At 42.0% G+C, this 7,079-nt stretch overlaps 1 non-coding gene across 1 annotated transcript; it reads right to left on the bottom strand.

Moving 5' to 3' along the window:
- Positions 1-1,981: 1,981 nt before the first annotated feature.
- Positions 1,982-2,087, bottom strand: LOC120096464 (U6 spliceosomal RNA). The gene has a single exon (XR_015636457.1). It is a non-coding gene; the product is annotated as a U6 spliceosomal RNA (small nuclear RNA).
- Between the last annotated feature and the right edge of the window lie 4,992 nt (positions 2,088-7,079).

The following is a 7,079-nucleotide window of genomic DNA, read 5'->3' on the forward strand; positions in this document are numbered from 1 at the left end:
GGGTTTTGGTGTCAGCAACCCACTCCCAACTTCACTCTCTCTTCCTGCTGCCTACAGATCTGGATATAGAACTCACAGCTACCTCCTAAGTACCATGTCAGACTTTGTGCCACCATGCTTCCTGTCACAATGATAGTAGACTGAACTTTTAAAACAGAAAACCAGACGCAATTAAATGTTTTCCTTTATAAGAGTCGTTGTTGTCATGGTATCCCTTTACAGCAATAAAACTCTAACTAAGACAGGGCCTAAGCTGTGGTACAACCACACTGAGCAGTCAATGCACTTGGCCTGCCTCCAGTAAGAGAACATAACCTTGTGGTGTAAACTTACCGTTTTGTCAAGTTCAAGTCTCATGATCTCATCCACAGTGTATTCAAGAGTTCAGGATCTAGAGTTAAAGGTTGTTGTGAACTGCCCAGTCTGGGTTCTTTGCAAGAACAATACATTGTCTTATCCACTGAGACTTCTCTTCATAGACAGTCCATCTTTAAGCTCAAATATTTAAATATTTAATATTAATTTCTAAGACTGATAATGAAATCTACAAAAAGGACCATAAGAACTTACCATAACAATCAGTACATTTTTTAATAAAGAATAAATTAAGACCTTTTCAATGCTTTCCTGTGTTATTTTTTCTTCCAAACCTATGTACGCAGGGACTTTAAGCCATTGCAACAAAGAATCTGGGAATTCTGACTCTTAAAAAGATTTCCACCGCCTCTTGCACAATGGTCTATGAGCCTTGAGTTCAGGAACTATCATGTAGCTGGGCTCCCCACAATCCCTGGATCTCTCCATTGTCTCCAGTTGTGGATTACCATTTGCTGGGAAGAAAAGCTTCTCTGATGAGGGATAATGGTTCCACTTATCTGTGGGAATAAGCCCAAGATTTAGAATGTACTTGAGAATCACGCTGGTCTAGGCGTGTGGTAGTTATAGACCCTCTTTAAGGAGGTATGACCTCATTGTTCTTGGGAGCTTGGGAATGTGGCTGCCACTGGGGATGATTTCCATTTTGTTGAATAAACTTTAAGGCCAATTTAGCCAGCTGCTGGCTACCAACATGTGAGTGCCACTTATGTATCTTCATGGATATTTTGCCATGCTGGTCGCTGTTGTGGTTAATAGGAGTCACTGCTGTGGAATGAAGAGGGGGCTGGTGGGAAAATTGTCAGAGCCAGCATGTCAGAATATCTCCTATGGAAAAAAATCTCTCATAAAAAGAGCAGCATAAACAAGATCTAAAAAAAATCAATATCTATAAACATGCTAGCATGGAAGGGGGAAATTTCACAGGGTGCCAACCCTGGACAAAGAACTATAGGCAACAAAAGACTGAAGAGAGAGGGATAATTAGCCTTTCCCAAGGACAAGTGACCTAATTATTTATGCAATACAAAGGGTTCAACCCTGAAACCAGATACACACAAACAGCATAAATGGACTAGGCAGGTTGTAGTTACGTATTTCTGCACATGAATATGTGTGTAAGAAGAACAATCAAAACATTATCAATTTGAGAATTAGGGAGCATGGCAGGGGCTAAAGGGATGGGACTTGGGAAAGGCTCAAGGGAGGCAAAAGGGGAAATTGATGTAATGCTGTTTTAATTAAAATTTATAGATATAAAATCTGAAAAATAAATAATTAAGAATAATCTGGGGAAATGTAGGGTCTTTTAAGTTGCTCAGGAAACACAGCAATGTCAGATAATGCATAAAATGCTAACTAAAGACAGAACATCACTGCCGGTAACATGATGTTTCTGTAGGGCAAAATTGTCTATTTCTTTTGGAGGAGAAACATTGCCTTGCACAGTCAGCATGGGAAAAACATGTGGATGGCAACAGTTAACTTAGTGCTGAAGTCTAAAAGGTTTTATCATGCCCAGCAGGTGTACAAGTCACATTAATAAGTGATTGTCACTTGTAAAGATATAGAAATATTATTTTTCTCAGTATAAGTATGTTATTTTTAAATTATGAACTACATCATAAATTAAAATGCCATCCTTATACAGGGGTCACAATAACAATCTTCTCTGTATCTGTCCAATTTTAATATGTAGGCTGCCAAAGCGAAGACATTACATTTAAAATAGCAGAAAGAATAGAGCATTATCTCTTTCTGTCTGTCCTTCACATGCATACTAAATGATAGCACGTGTTAATAACTGCATGCGCTGTGGAATTATTGAGTCTTGATTCCTTGGTGTCCTGAACAACAGAAATTTGTAAACATGTGTTAATCAGTATTAAGTGTACCAAAATGCAGGATCTGTGTATTCAACAGCTCTTCAGGGATGGAGCAGCGTCAGGCTTACGAAGAAAACAGTGTGTGTTGAGAACAGAGTTCTAAAATGTCAGTCCTTCTTGTGAACTAGTATGTATGTCTCTCTAAGGAAATGGCATTAGAAGATTCTGCTGAAGCAGAGCAAGCCAGATTTAGAGTACAGTATAAGTTACACTAGGTTCTGCATTAAGATTGCATGGCCCACCACATCAGCCAGGGTTTTTACAATGTCCTTATTTTCCAAATCCTACTACTAGCAAATGCATTAAAAACCAGCTAAGTGAACACACAGGAAACTCTCTACCTTCTCTCTTTCCTGTTTTCGAGGAAACAACTGTTTTTAGGAATCAGAGCATTTCTTTCAGTTAACTGCACTTGAAGCCGAGGCAGAAACCCTACCCTGTACCTCAGACAGTAAAGACAACGTAAGAGAGCTTCTCACACCCTGCAGAGCCACATGTGGACACTGCTCTGGCTGCTTCCACCGTATCGTCTATGATATTATCTACTGCTCCTTCTACCCCACGTCAAACAATCTATACTCTCCCTCCAGCCCCCTTTTTAGTAGATACTTTGCCAAACATAAGCAAACATAAATCTTCCTGGATATATTTTAAAAACTTTTCCAATGCTTGTCTTACTGTTTCTTTGCAATCACATACCCTAAATGACTTCTTCATGCACAAGGATGGCATATGAATTTATGACGTATTTCATAATTTAAAAAAGTAACATACTTATACTGAGAAAAAATAATATTTCTACTGATCCATATATACCTTGCCCAAAACATTTGCAATTACTCTAATCTGAGTCTGATTCTTGCTCGACTAAAATGGCTTTCAGGAAAACCACCAGTTCTATTACTGGTTCAATTACTTCTACTTCAATACATGCAGTCAAGGAACGCTATCCTCTTTCTCCCCAAAATATAAGTCAGAGTATGGTAGACCTTCAAACTCAGAGTATCTCAGTTCAAATCAGGACTTCAGGAGCACTAGATGTGCGATGGTAGACAGGTTGGCTAATTCCCTGCTATCTCACTTCATGTGCAAACTTAAACTATAAAGGGCTTACACGATAGAGTTGTTTTGGTGAGCAAATTAGAGAAATGATTTCATGTACAGCACAGACTGCATGTTGAATAAAAGTTAGTTTGGTTTATAATTCACTTCCTCCACGAAGACAAGCCTTTGGGGATTGTTCACATTATTTGCATGAGAAGAACAGAATCTGTGATAAACTTCTTTTAAACTATCTTTAAAATGATTTTTAAGCATAGGGTTTCTTTTTTTATAACTGAAAGACTCCTGCAAGACAGATGATATAGTAATTGTTGAACCTTAAAAAGAACATAATATTTCCTCCCAGGGAATTCGGACAATTTTGGTGGTAGCCTCTCTGAAACCCTGGGATGTGGCAAGAGAGATGGCTCAGCAATTCAAAGCACTTGTAGCTTTCATAGAGGAGCCAAGTTTAGTATCCACCACAACTGTAGTGAACACAACCATCTCTAAATTCAGTTCTACATCATTTGGTGCCCTCCTCTGGCCTTCATAACAAGGCACAGATGTAGTACACGTACATGCATGCAGGCAAAATACTCTTACTCCTAAAATGCAATTTTAAAAAAACTTAAATAAAACACCCAGGATCCCCAACTCTGATGTCCAGATCTAAGATACTAACCAGCCGTGGGCAGCACTTACTCAGAGACAAATTTCGCAGCCCCTGTTCAGTGTGGACCGACTCAGGCACAAGTAACTGCAGCTCTCAGGTTCTGACCCAAGAATCTCAAATCCACTCTCAGAACCTTTGAATCTACAACATCCCATTGTAGGGGGAGGTACTGATGCTAAGATCTCGTCCTCTAATTGGTTCTTGATTTGGTCAATAAAGGAAGCTGGGAGCTATTGGAGGGCAGAAAGAACAGGTGGGACTTCCGGGTCTCAGGAGGGAAAGGCGATGCAAGGAAAGAGAAGGGCCTTTTCAGTCAAGCTTTAGAAGGAGAAGCACAAAACAATCACATAAGATCTTGGGGAAGCTAGAACCAGTGACCTCTGCCACTAGGAATAACCAAGAGGCAAGTTGATACAGACTAGCTGATAAGTTTAGGGAAGAGATAAGTTTAGGGATAAGTTCAGTAGTTGTGCTAGCCCGCAAGCTCTAAAGCAATACAGCTGAGTGTTTGCTTTTAATCCTCCGATTCAAAGGTCTCAGGTCGGGCTGGTAACTCGACCCCTCCAGGAGCGAAGGCAGGGAGGAAAGAGAAGCCAGTGAGTGATGGTGGCTTGACTAAACTAAGCTGGGAGGAACAAAAGGGAACCAAAGCATCAGCAGCAAGTCCAGAGTCACAGCTCCTGGGCAATGGCGGTGTAGAACTAGAGTTTTAAAAAGATTACTCATTGTCAGAGTCCGGATGTGCCGGCCGTATGTGCCTGAGGGAGAGCCAGAGATAGGACTTGCCAAACCACCTATCAGCCCCAAGGACATTGACCATCTGTAGCCACCCCCTCCCCTTCCTTCACCCCCCTGAGTGAGATGAGCCACCCTACCTGCCTGCCGAGCTGCTAGAGAGCACGTACTCCTTGCTGATGTAATTTCGCGCCGAAAGTAACTGTGCACCATTTGAATTGACCAATCATGTGTAACCGCTCGAATGCCCCTTACCTCCCCTATATAAACCCCCAAGTTTGGAAGCTCGGGGTCGATTCCTCTGTCTGCTGTGTGAGATACGTATCGACCCGGGATCCCGCTAAGACCCGGGATCTCGTTAATAAAAGCTACCTCTTGCTGTTACATGAAGAATGGCTACTCGTGATTCCTGGGGGCACCCCACCCCGCGATCGGAGCGAGAGACCCGGCTCCCCATTTAGGGGTACGCTCTTTCAGCGGTAGCATGTTTTTAAAAATTACACGCAACATTCCACCTTGTTAATTCAGTTAAGTAAAATCTCTTACCATTTAGCTTTGAAAACTGGAAAAAGCATCCATGGTGGAGGAGCACTCTGTCACTGCCTTACTCTTCTGCACTTTACTCCTAGGGTACCATTTCACACATCTCTCCTTGCTCACTTGACCACCCCAACATGTTCCCAATTCCAGCACAATGAAAATGAACCTGTTTATTGAAGACTTGTTCCTGCTTTAGAATTGTGGTAATTTGAATGTGCTTGGCCCAGGGAGTGACACTCTTAGGAGGTATAGCATTGTTTGAGTAGCTATGGCCTTGTTGGGAGAAGCGTGTCATTGTGGCTTTAAGACTCTTGTCCTAACTGCATGAAAGTCAGGCTTCTCTTGTTTGCCTTCAGAACAAAACATTGAACCCTCAGTTATGCCTGTACCATGCCTGCCTGGGCCCTGCCCATGCTCCCACCTTGACGATAATGGACTGAACCTCTGAACCTGTAAGCCAGCCCCAATTAAATGTTGTTCTTATAAGAGTTGCCTTGGTCATAGTGTCTCTTCACAGCAGTAAAACTCTAACAAAGACAGAAGTTGGATAGGCCTGACCATGCTTTGTTTTGTTTGGAGGAATGCGGATTTAGGGAGCTGGGTAAACAGTAGAATGCTTTAAATGGGGATTGATGGACTATCCTAGTAGGAATATGGAAGACTTTCTTTTTTCTGAGAGTTATGTGAACTGTGCAGACCTGGCCCAAGAGATTTCAGTGGAGAAGAATTTCAGTATGTGTCCTAGAGACTGTTTTGTGATGTTTTGGTGAAGAATATTGCTGCTTTTTGCCCTGTCTGAAGAGTCTGCCTGGGGCTAATGTGAGGAAAGTCAAATTAATTGCACTGACAAAGAAGGTCTCAAAACAACCCTTTGTGTACTCTGTACTGTAGTTTAGTCTCTTGAAGAGTGTTTTGATAAAGTGTAGCAAACTTATGAAGAAAAAATACATAATATATGGTTCAAGTTTTATGAGGTGGTAGAATGGAGATGAATCCTAGATACTGGGAGATAGCAGATTAAGGGAGAGATGGTTTGGGGGCAAGCTCCTACCCAGCAAAATTTATGTCCATGCATGGTAGTACAAGCCTTTAATCCCAATAGATAAAGACAAGCAGAGCTCATGAGTTCAAGGCCAGCCTGGGACAGAGCGAGTTCCAGTTAAAGAAAAGCTTAAATCCAGGCATGGTAGTACATCCCTTTAATCCTACCATTCGGGAGAGCCTTGCAGGTCCTCTGAGTTAAGATCAATATACAAATAAAGTTCCAGGACAGCCAAGCTTAGTCAGTGAAGGAACTGAAGAATAGAAAGCTAATTCAAACATGAGGGCCATGTTCCAGCTCCAGCAAGCTGCAGAACTCTGCAGCTTCAGCCATGTGCCTCTGGCTTTAGAGTCAAGCATAGAAGGGGTTACTGGAACAATCGATGCTGGTTAGCTGGAGCTAAGAAATTAGCAGTGATTAAGACGAGATCAGCATCACTAAGATGAAGTATTCTGGGAAATATTTTCTGAGAGCACAAAGAAACTGTGTTCCAGAGATAGCCAAGGTTGTACCTTGGTAATGTTTAAGAATCACCCAGGTGGTACTGGTTTTGAAGGGATAAGAAATCATGGAGACCAGCTATGGATCGGTACTGTGAGAGGCCAGGGAAGGCCAATGGTGACGGTGCAGCCTCAGTTGTAGCCTAAGACTGAAGGGGTCATGCAAAGGATTTGAGGCTTGGCACCTTGAAAAGAACCTATGAGAGACTATTGGTGAAGCCTAGTTGCAGCAGAAGAGCCCCACATATTGGAGACGCCAGTATTATGGGACAACCACCAAGAAC

Source organism: Rattus norvegicus, chromosome 13 (genome assembly GCF_021556685.1).
Source record: "Rattus norvegicus strain SHRSP/BbbUtx chromosome 13, alternate assembly SHRSP_T2T, whole genome shotgun sequence".
Taxonomy (NCBI): domain Eukaryota; kingdom Metazoa; phylum Chordata; class Mammalia; order Rodentia; family Muridae; genus Rattus; species Rattus norvegicus.